At 39.0% G+C, this 12150-nt stretch overlaps 1 protein-coding gene across 2 annotated transcripts in view; it reads left to right on the top strand.

Moving 5' to 3' along the window:
- ARHGAP6 (Rho GTPase activating protein 6) overlaps positions 1-12150 on the top strand; it is a 335243-nt gene that overhangs the window by 185540 nt on the left and 137553 nt on the right. The window lies entirely within an intron of this gene.

Here is a 12150-nt window from a genome sequence, read left to right on the forward strand (position 1 = left end):
CCTCAGAAGCAGCATCCCCTCGGAGACTGGGATCTGCTGCCTTCACAGGCAGAGGAGGAGAGGGAAGCTCAGCACATACCTCATCTCCCTGCTGGACCTTCTCTTGAAGTGTGTTTTGCATGGCTCCTGGTTTTGGGGACAGAAGAGGGAGAGGTGGAGTAGGGAGACAGCAAACCATAGATAAGTGGGATGAGAACGGAAGAAAAATTACAAAGTACTGACGAGAGAGAAGTATATAGCTGAGGAGACCCAACTGCCATTGTATTTGGATGCCAGTCTGCAGCCCACCACTTATCCTTGCAGCCTTTGCAGCCCCCTGCCCTTGTACCAGTACCCCTGGCACAGCCCAGGGGCTATAAAAACTCCTGGCTCTCAGAGCAGCAATTGTGGAAAAAGCTCTTAGGTGCCTCCCTACCACATTAAACCATAGTAAGTGAAGCAGATGTTTATTACTGTGGGGAAACCTTTTACTCATCTGGACAAATTCCTTTTGGTTGCACCACTACTACTGTGACAATAATTATTTTTTGTATGGAGAGCTTAATTTGAAGGAAGCATCCAAATTTTATGTTTACCATAGTTATGGATACCTTGTCAAGGGGAAAATCGCACTTCTGCCTGGAACTAACATCCATATTTGACAAAGATGACTGCAACTTACAAGAAATAATGTGACCTTCTTCAGTCTCCTTTCTCTCCCTAATTAATTCGCTTTGCCAGTGCTATTCTTTCTGTTTTGTTAACTTCAGAAAACAGAAAATGTAAGATTAAAAAGACACAGAACAGTACATACTGTTTAAAGATAATCTGGTGCAAACTGGGTTACTTTAAAATTTATGTACACTTTCCATTCATGTTGGCTTTATTCTTCTCTTACATGGCTGTACTTAAGATTTAAAATAATTATCTTTGTGCTAAGCAGTGGCCCTTAGTACTGTGTGTGCTAACCAAGGATATGTTACATTTTCTGAGTGAAATGTAATTTATATTTGTAAAATTTTAAGGATTACATTATGTAAGTAAAGGGGTTTATTCAATTATTTATTTATTTGGTTAGTTTTATGTCATGAATCTGAATGGGGAAGAAGAGAAACAGATCTGTGTATGACTTAAAGTGTAAGTGTGCCAGCTCTCTCCTACATATTTTTCCCCAGAACCGCAAAGTTTTAGTAGCACGTAACAAAATGTTCAAAGGAAATACAAGTCAATATGATTTTCAGGACAGCATAAGGCATTTTGAAGTAGTGACTCATGTAAAGTCTTAGTAAATACAACTGCACTCAAATTACTTAAAGCTGCCTTTGTTACACTACAAAGGTGAGAAGTGCTTCTGAAATGCCAAATCAAGATTAAATTATCTTCAAACTTGTCCATCTGTAAACATCTGTCTGATGTAGATAAAAATCTTCTGTTAGGTCAGATTGGGTAATTCTCTGATGGTTTTTTGGCAGGAGAGGCCCTCAAAATTAAAAAGTTTTAAAAAGCTTGGTGGAGTTTATGAAGTTTTCAATTTTTCTCTTAGTAGAAATACTTCAAAAATGGATTCTGAGTGAGTTTTGAATGAAATAAGCAACAACGTTAGCTGTTCTTTCTGTCGTCTTCATGCAGTGGCAGAATGACATGGAGGTGGTGAGGTTATTCCAGTTTTTGGTGGCCTGGTTGATGGGGTGGAAGAAAGACCCATTCACTCCCCCTTGTCCTGCTTGGCATCTCCTGGGTAGGTTTAACATGTGAAGTGCAGGGGGATGGTTGGTGCTTTGAATCTGCTGTAGATACCAAGTTCAGCTTTGGTCTAGAGGCCCTTGATGTTGCTAGAGAAATAAATTCTACTGGGAGATAAATGTCTATGGGAAACTTTTATTTCTTGGCAAAGATACTGTTAATAGGAAGGATATTCCAGGATGTAGTAGTCAACATATTTCTTCTCCTAATGGTTATTGAACGAAAAGATCACTGTTGCAGGCTTAGCTTTGGTATCTATGAATGACTTTGTGGAAGAGCTGACTATTAAAACAGTCATGGAACAAATGCTTACCACTTAATCAATTTCAAATAAGAAGCTGAATGAAATACAATCAGAAATTAAAAGGAATTAACTAAACTAAAGAGATCAAGGGAGACATAACTTTTAAAAACAAACCAACCAATGAAGTTCCCAAGCTGTCTAAACCACACAACATGTTTTACTGGAAAGGCAAGTGTAGCATTCAGAATAAAGGGTAAACAGAGATCCTGCAAAGAAAGCTGTCACTTGGAGGTTAAAGGCTTCTGTGAAAATTGTCAAAAATCAAGCCAAGTTCTTTACAGAGGAAACCGATGCAAATAAAAGGTGTTCTTCAGGCATAAGATCAAGGTCTGAAATGAAACCACAGTGCACTGAAGGTGTAGTAATTTTTAAGCTATATCTAGATATGATATTCACAACTAGATTATTTATTTATTTATCTATTTATTTATTACCACTACTCTTAGTAGCGGTGATTAAGTTGAAGGTGCTGTATTACAACCAAGATAACTTGTGGAAGTGAGGGTCTGAAAAAGAAAATCTCTTATTTATGAGTAAAACCTAAGTGTCTGATTTTCCTGGATCCTGAGAACTGTATGATGGCATCCCTAAATGACCATAAGAATGCCACAAGGTCAGAAATCCTGTGTATGTTTTCTTCCCTCCAGCTTTATTCTTGTAAAATATGTTACTCTCTCTGCAAGTATTGCATTGGCTGTGTCATCATCTCAAAATATTGTAGGAGACTGACACATGAAATTTAAAATCTGATCTCAAACATTTTTGATAGATGAGCCATTTCAAAGCTGCTCACGTATGACTGGAGAATAACAAATATATTTCTTGCTGTCAAGAAGCAAAAACGTGACTTAGGCATTTACAGAGTGATTGTTCTGATGTTGATTGTATGAGGGGCTTTAAAACAAGGAAGTAATTATAGAACACAAGGACTAATGATGAATGGAAGATGCAAGTAAAATGAAGCATAATTTTATCATAGTCAGATTGTGCTGGAGTAATTTGGTGATTCTCTTTGATAGCTGTTGCATTTCTGAAAAATGTGTGTTGTCTCTTTAGTTTTCTAAACACAAGCCTTGTAGAATAATGTATCAGGTGTTAGATTTTTTATAAAGGGAAGTGGTTATACCATTGCAAAGAGCACTGGTACAGTTTCACTGGGAATCTGATTACATTGCCAGTGCTCCATGTTCAAGAAAAAGAAATTAATGTCTGGAGGAATTGTATGGAAACATTTAAGGAAAGAGAGGTACTGTTGTCTTGAGGACTGGAGGAGAATAACTTTGCTTAGCCTATCAAAAGGGAAGATGAGAAGGGTATGATTATTCTCAATTACTATCTCAAGGGAATAAACAGAAAAGAAAGAACTCATTCCATTAAAGCACAGCAATGACAACAAATGCATCATAAGCTAGGTCTAAATAAACTCTGATTAATAATTAGGAGGCTTCTGCTATGGAAGCAGGGTGTTTCTCAAACAACCTCTCAATCAGATAATGCTCACCTTCCTCTCCTCATGTTCTCTCATCAGAAGTGTTGTCTGGAATAGGAAATATCTGTCCTGACCAGGACTTGTGGAGTCCACAAGAAGTATTGGTTTTCACAGAAGAACTATTTTAGATTAAAAAGATTTGCATTAAGTAATTTGTGGTATTTTCTCTGTTTAAGGACTGCTGGCATTGTGTGTATCTGTACAAAGTCTTGTATTCCACTCTGAATAAATGAAAAATAGAGCCTTGAGTATCCATGGAGACAAAATGTGCTGGAGGACATAAAACCTGGAAAAGTTATAAGATACTTTCATCTCTAGACTTTTTTATTGACTGGAATGTATTTACTATGGGGGCAGATCACTTTATAAGACATAAAATCCAATGTACCAATTGGTCTTCTGGGCTTTAAAGTACATTAATATCATGAAGGCAGGAAATGCAGAACTTAAGCAAACAAAGATTGGTAGTCAAGTGCATTAGGAAAATGAAGACTGGGCTTTAGTGTCCCTGGGGCAAAAAAAATAGCTTGTAGTTTTAGTACATTGGTTTAATCCGATGCCATTTTTCCCACTTTCATTTTTTTCCCATTTGTAGGGTACTTTAAAATCAATCGTTATTTATTTATGTATTTTAAGGTTTCTGCTGAGTGGAAGAAATGTCACTCGGGCATCCCTTCCCCTCTTGTGAGGAATTAGATGGCATTTTTGTCCCCATGTGTATGGAAAAAGGGAATGGTTTGATTCTCATAGAGGGGTAGAGAAGAGCCCTGGGAAGCTCTAGCAACCCAGTCCAGTAAATATGTGTGTGAGGGTTGGTGTGTGTGGTTTTTTTTTTTTTTTTTTTAAAGACAGAAGCTATGCAGCCTTAAAAGGACTTGTTTAAATTTTTGTCTGTGTGTGCGCTGAATATGTCAAGTTTGTAAGGAGCCAGTGATTCTCGTATCCTTTTAAAGTGAAAATTATAGAATACTTCACGTACTGTTTCTCACCAAAATGCAGATTCTATCTCTTGCTGCAAGTAGAATCATAAAACTGAATTTAGTGAGAAACAGTGTGTGGACTGTTTTCATAATTCGCTATTTAAAAACGGGTCGGGAGGCCAGGATCTGCTGGCTTCCAACAACCTTGACATAGTGCGCTGAGAAGGAGCCCCCTCTCCTCCCCCTTACCCTGCAAACCTAAACAAGTCCTTTTAAGGCTATATGAGAAGGATAGCTGACTGTTAAGGATATAGATGCTATATAATTCATTAATTTAATTAATTAAATAATATGAGAAAGACTGGAGTGAAATGGAAACCAGAAATATCAGCAGAAATGCAAAGCTCCATAGAAATTAGCTGAAGGTTTGATGTATTTCATAGCTTCTTTTGCTTTAATGTTGGTTCATATTGATGGAGAATGTATGATATATTCCTGTTGTGAAAGCATTAGTGAACCAAGGTCTCAAAGAAGGATATGCAGAGTGCTTTATGAACTCTTGGTAACTGGCCTCCGTGAATTGGTAAAGAATGTGGTGATTTTGGTGTTTATGGTTTGCTAAGGGGGAACTGAGTGGTAGAATGCTCTTTTGCCTGTCATTTTTCAAAGCACTTCCTTAGCGTATGGTTATTTTGTAGCAGGCAAATCCTGTGAGCCTTTGAACAAAGTGAGAGATGCAGTTGGTGCTTTTGGACAACTTCATTCTTTCCTGCATGTGTTACATGTCTGGCTTTTCCCATTTCGACCTCTTGTGATTAGATCATACACTACTTCTAACTTTCCTCCTACCAGCCATTGTGCTTCACAAACTGTTCTGAGATCACACAGAATCACAGAATGTTAGAGATTGGAAGGGACCTCGAAAGATCATCTAGTCCAATCCCCCCGCCAGAGCATTTAACACTGTTTCTCCTCAGAGTGTGGTTTTATTATGAAATGTATTTTGGGTTAATAGACATGAGGTGCTTGGCTTTGCGAGCTGACAGAGCAATCTAGTTTTCTTTTTCCTATTCTAAACTTTATTCATTTAGGTACTAGCATGGGTCAAATGCAGTACCACTTAGATCAGCAAAATGTTAAAATCATCCCTGTAAGTCAAATCCCTTAATGCATCTTCTCAACTGTGAAGCTCCTCTGGAATGGCCTTGGCTTAGCCAAGGCTGCTTTCTAGCATTGGTAACAGGCTGTGAGCTGTGATCTGGCTATGAATAAATTTGATCAAGTAAAGTCTATCCTGATCAAGTTATTTGCATTACTCCTATTATACGTGGAACTTTTAAAATGTATTTGATTCCTGCGTGGCTTGTGGTGTACCTCTGTTTGCAGGACTCTGACTCTAATCCCTTTAACATGAAAAGGAGTTGTTTCTTCTCTCATTGGAAACTGCTGAAAAAGTCTGCAGTCTCTTCTTCCTCCCAGTCCTCCCAAATATTGCTGGTATGTCAGGCACTCCAGCACTGCTTAAGCATTTTCAGGTGTCTGTCTCATTTTACCACTGGAAATGGCTTTATGACCACTTTGAATAGTGACTCTTGAGCTATGCATTGACTTCATTTGTAATTGTGACGTGGAGAACAGAACACCCTTGGCTACTTTTTAGAATTCCTCGGTATTTTATTAGTAATAATTAATAACATGGCATGCCACTGTACAGGATGGACCTAAATCCAGTTGTGGATGAATGCTTGCCAAATGTGACAAGTTGATCCTTTTTGCCAATTAGTACAGGACGACACTAGGCTGGTGAAGGCATAGAGACTCATGCTGTCTTTTCATATTCCCTCTTTAACATTGAGTAAGCTCCAATAGTTGATGCTGTTTTGCCATCAGTGAAAGTCATGTGTCACATTTGTTACAAGATAGGCAGTTAACCAGTTCTGGACATTTGAATCCCTCTCTGTGGGAAAATGTGCACAGGAGACACTGAGTTGGGACAGAGCTTTTGTAAAAAAGCATCCTGGTAAGAGGGCACGGGAGGAGACCTGGTTAGGACAGCACTGCTCCTGGTTGGGTCTCAGGATTGGATAGATGTGAATATTAGTGGGTTTTGGGTGGAGCTGCCCATCAATAACCTTGACTCCAAAGGGAAGATACTACTGCATTCTGGAGGAATTTAAAGGCAGTGAGACGAAGGTAAGCTCCTCATAAGAAGAAATGGTCTTGCCTATCTTTGTTGTTTTGTGACTTTAGAAAATGTCAGGTTTTATTTTGAGAATTGCTTTCTTTGATTTGCAGTAAAAGACCAGACTGTTTCCTTGGATTTCTTCCCCAGCTGCACAGTTTTGGGCAACTTCATACTCAGATTTGAATCTAAATTCTTTTAGTCAGCCCCATCATTGGCATGGAATAGTAAAATAAAATCTAAGTATGATGGATTTCTTTTAAACAAAAAGGTTTATTAGCGTATTAATTTATTTGGTAGTTTGCTAATGAGTTACTCAGGCAAATGTTTTTATTACGTTCTTCCTTACTTCATTTTTTGTTTGTCCCCTAAAGAAGAGCTCTCGCTTTTGGCAGCAATTTTTGTTGGGTACATTTAGGAGGAGTACAAGTGTGCAGCCAGCACACTTTCTTATATTCCGTAATGAAAAAGTGTGTGCTATTATTTTGAATTACGAATAAATTTATTTTCATAATAACTTGAATGTTCTGTGAGGCATACTTATTTATCACAATACTTACTTTTTATTTCGACAGTGTACTAATTAGCATGTTAATACTCCTTAAAAATCTTTGACTGACAGTGAAGGTTTGGGGAAAATAGCATGATGTACTAATTTGTTTTACTAGACTGTATTTTGCCACTTATTTTCTCAGCTGGTCAGTAAACTACTGTAGATAAAAGTTTCTGTTTATCTGACAGAAGAAGTCTTATGAGTTTAAAATAGTTTTTCCTTCCTCTGGGAAGGGTGTAGAATGAAAGTAATAACTCCCTTGAGTCTACTGATAAACTTGAATGAATGACACTGTCAGCTTACAAATCATACTTGCCTATATGCATTCCTGCCAGTTTTACAAGTGCAGTCTAATATGACTTGTACCAGGGAAAGATTAGAAGTTATCTTTTTTCTTTCTCTTTATTTTTTGCAGAATCAGAGAACAGTTGAGATTGGAAGGGCACCTCTGGAGATCATTTGGTCCAACCCATTGCTCAGGGCAGGGTCAGCTACAGCAGGTTGATCCGGGCTGTGTCTAATTGTGTTTTGGGTATCTCCAGAGATGGAGACCGTACCATCTGTTGCAGTGTTTGACCACACTCACATTAATTTTTTTTTTGTCATGTTTAAGTGAGATTTCAGTCTGTGCCCACTGTTTCTTGTTCTGTCACTGGGCACCACAGAGAAGAATCCGTACTTCTTGCCCCCTTCAGGTATTTCTACATGCTGATGAGACCCACCCTGAGGCTTCTCATCTCTAGCTCTCTCAGCCTCTCCCTTGTATGAGAGATGTGCCTGTCCCTTAATCATTTTTGTGGCCCTTTGCTGGAGGACTTGCTCCAGTAAGTCCCTGTCTCTGTTGTACAGGGGAGCCCAGAACTGCACCCCACATCTGGATGTGTCTCACGCAGGCTGCATAGAGGGGAAGGATCTTCTCCCTTGACCTGCTGGTGACACTTTTCTTAATGCAGCTTATGCAGCTTAGGAATCTGCTGGCCTTCTTTGCTGTGAAGGCTTACTGATGGCTCACGTTCAGCTCGTTGTCCACCAGAACCAGGACCTTTTCTGCAAAACAGCTTTCCTGCCTGTTACCCCTGCTCTGTTTGACTTGTATGCTGGACAGTTCTTGCATTATACCCCAGTGTCCCTATGGAGGTCTAGTAGTTTTGCCATGATGTGGGCCTGGCAAGGAACCTTGTCATTAAGTTTGTGTACCTATGTGCAGCGTGCCTGTGCTGTCCCGTAGGCAGCGTGGGCAGTCTGTGTGCCCATTAACTCCTGCAGCATTTGACATCTGCAGCTGGCATGTGGAATTTATGATGGCTATTTGACAATTGCAATGATCTCCTAGGATGCATGGTCCCCAAATCAATACTGTGTGCTCTGTTTGTGCACACAGTGTAGATAAGAATACACAAGCTTGGTTGTGTACTAAGCATTCTCTATTCTGGGTACCTTAGTGTCTTACACCAGAAATTGATATAGTATCCAAAAGGTTTTGACAGAAAGGGAATTGGTCTTGTTCTCAAAATCCAGTGTAGATCTGTTATTATTATATAACCACTTTCCCGAAGTACTTTATAGATGCAAGTCTTCTTTCTTTTTAGTGTGGATCTCTCATATTAAGGAAAACTTGGTTGTAAACCAACCAAAAATAGTGATATTTTGGAGCAGACGTGGTACCTGTAGCTGCTCTTGAGCTCCTATTTAATTTGTGCTGGATTGCAGCTAAATACTCTTTGTGTTTTCATGTTTATGAAATAAAGGAAGCTGGAAAGCTTTATTAATATTTCAGGGCCAAGAAATCCTTCATGTGGACACAAAAGACAGCTTGTAAAATCTTTATCAAATGGGAATAATGTTCTGAAACAAAAGCAAGGAAATCAAAGATGCTCTCTAACATCTTCTTTGCAACTTTACACCACAATGCTTTTAAAAAGGCATTAAATATTTATTTCTGTCAGATGCAAAGATGCTGTCCTGCCTTTCTAAATGCAGAAGACTATCAAAATAATAAGCCTGGTTTTCTAGTCAATATTTTTCTGCCTTTAAATAAGGAAAACTTGTATTATCCATATAATGCTAATGTATGACAGAATTACTTTAATATGCAAACACTGAAAGTACTGAAGCCTTGAAACCTAGCCTTGAAATTAAAGTGAGATGTCAAAATACATTTTTATTTTCATTTGTTTTAATTATATAACCTTGTATTGGTGATGAAAACTGCGAATGTTGCCACTGTATTTGGAGCCAAAGTAAATAAATGGATATAAAAGTCCTATGTAAAACATTTCTCTTCTCCTGATTTGCTGCCAGCAGATATTTTTATCTCACAGATGTTGAGCATTTAAAAGGTTTAGTCATTTTTAGGCTCCTAGTGGTGTTGTAGTTCTCAAAAAATGCATGTTGCCCTGAGTTAGATGGATGAAAACTACCAAGTAGTTACTTATATTGCTTCAAATATTCACCAGAATAATGAAGAATTCATAGAATTATAGAATGGCTTGGTTGGAAGGGACCTTAAAGATCATCTGGTTCTAACCCTCCTGCCATGGAGAGTGACACATTCCACTAGGTCAGGTTGCTCAGAGCCTCATCCAGCCTGGTCTTGAAAACTCCCAGGGATGAGGCATCCACAGCTTCTCTGGGCAGCCTGTTCCAGTGCCTCACCACCCTCTTGGTTGAAGAATTTCTTCCTTCTATCTAATCTAAATTTGCCCCCTTTCAGTTTAAAGGCATTACCCCTTGTCCTGTCACTACAAGCACTTGGAAAATTAAACTTGCCTTTAGCTGTTAATTGATAGGCAGTCTTACACAATAGCAACTAGGTAAGGAATAGAAAAAAGAAATGCCTGAGTCTATATACTAACAATTATAAATATTCAGTAACTCTTCTGGAACACAAGAGTTTGGTCCAAAAAGCAGATGGACTTTGAAATGAAAGTTAAAAAGTATTTACATTGCTAGTAAGATCCCATGGAAGATTAATGTCTTCTAGCCACAGACTGTTGTGTGACGAGCCACACGTACCTGTAGTGAAGAAAAGCCCAGCTATTGCAAGAGAATGAACTAGTTCTGAAGTCACTGAGATAAAACCCAGCTGTACCAATCTTCTCTGCTCAGTGGAAGAAAAAGAGCAGAGTGCTGAGTTCTTTAGCAGAAAAGGGAGAACACCTTTTCTCTCATCTTGCATGCTCCTCAGGACTGGCTAGTTAGCTACATATTTCTGTTTTATAGACTGAGGTGCTTTGTTATCTCTTGATAGATAGCATGTTCTGGGCTGTCAGTATATGCTCTCAGGAGTACACAAGAACAGTCAATGCGCCAATACTAAATATGCTGATGTAGCAATGATTAATGATTTAGGAGACTGCTCTTCTAATGGAGGCTGTTTCTACTTAGGCTGAGCAGTTTTCTTCTTATGGTACTTGTCTGTACTCCACCAAGGAATCTCCACGAGAACTGGACCGAGCTAAGTACCTGTGTGTGAAGCCTGGTCATATACAGATATGTGAAATGGCATAAGGACATGTTGGAGGACAAGTGTTTAATTCCTATTACCTTTTAAAGGTTCCTGCTCCCATTGAAAGACTTCCTCATTGCTGTCCCATGTGTGAAGGACAGTTGGTTCTGATAAGCAGGTTTCAGATTTCTCATTACTGTTAAAATACAAGGCCTGTGGATACCTCTCCTTTACAGTCCTCTGGCACCTTAGCTCCACAGGGCTCGTTACAACTTTTGCCAACTCTGGCTACTTGCAAGACACCTTGGTTAAGTGCAGAGACGTTCCTCATAACGGAGGCAGTAGCCTTTGTATCTTAAGTGTTCTCTGAAGCTCAGTCTTCTTACTTAGTGCTTACTGAGCCTGCAGAAAATCTTTCAGGAAGTTGTCTTCTGCTCATGGGACAGATACATGGTCCTCTGCATCTTAATCTGATCTGTCCTTTCATTTTTAGTGAAACAATTCCCATCTGTGAAAGAATGAGTTTCTGTTTGACTATCAATAGCTAGCAATATCCCATTGTTGGTTTTAGGAGAGCATTAATGTTTTGTTATATTGCTAAACACATTTCCCACTGGATATTTGGAAGTTCACAGAGACTGATTTGTTGCAGTACTGCTGTCCTCTTGGAATTTATAATGAGAAAGCTCTCTGATCAGTCCCTTGTGGGTCTGCTCCCTGGAGTCTGTGGCTGTGTTCCCAAGTCCATCAAAGAATCTCTGAGTAGAATAAAATTAATATTCAAGATGACCTATTAACTCTACCACTCTGTCTTTAGGAAGGACTTTATACCTTACTTTTTTGTTTTCCTTCCCCCAGCTGTTCCATCTGTCTCAGTCAAGGTGACCAAGGCTGATTGCCATGCACGCAAAATCCTCTTTACTTTGGCAGTGTCAGTGATTATCCTTATGTTGAATGTATTTATAAACAACAGGACCAGGCTCAATGTTTCATGATGTGAAAGAAAGGCTGTTCTGGCATACATCAGTTAAATCATCCAGATGTTAGAACCTACTACTTCTGTGGTGGGGTGGTTGTTGTTGCTTATTTTTTAAAAAAATTCTGCTTTTGGATTTGCCTCTTTGGTGTTAATACTGAGAAGACTGATGTGGGACCTTTTGAGGGGTAGCAGTTGGCATGTGCTTTGTGTGTGATAAAGGGCCAAGTGTGTGCTGCTGTTCTTGCACGTTACCCATCACATTAAGAGTGGTAGGGGTGACTTCTTAATGAGATGTCTTTGAGGTGGCAACCTAGCACAAGAGAAGCCCCCTGTGAATCCGTGAGGGCAATACACATTTTTGCTAGTGTAACTAACAGCATGTTTTGAGGTGCGGTGTTGAAAAGGCAGAATACTTTCTGCTTGTGACTTGTCACCCTGGGTAAAGAGATTGGCCCTGTCTGTTGTTAAGATGATCGTTATTTGTTCTTCATGCAGCATGATTTTTTTTTCTGCCAGGTGTTATTATTATAGTTGCTTTTGACTCTTTATTACT

This window comes from Patagioenas fasciata, chromosome 1 (assembly GCF_037038585.1).
Source record: "Patagioenas fasciata isolate bPatFas1 chromosome 1, bPatFas1.hap1, whole genome shotgun sequence".
In the NCBI taxonomy this organism is placed as follows: domain Eukaryota; kingdom Metazoa; phylum Chordata; class Aves; order Columbiformes; family Columbidae; genus Patagioenas; species Patagioenas fasciata.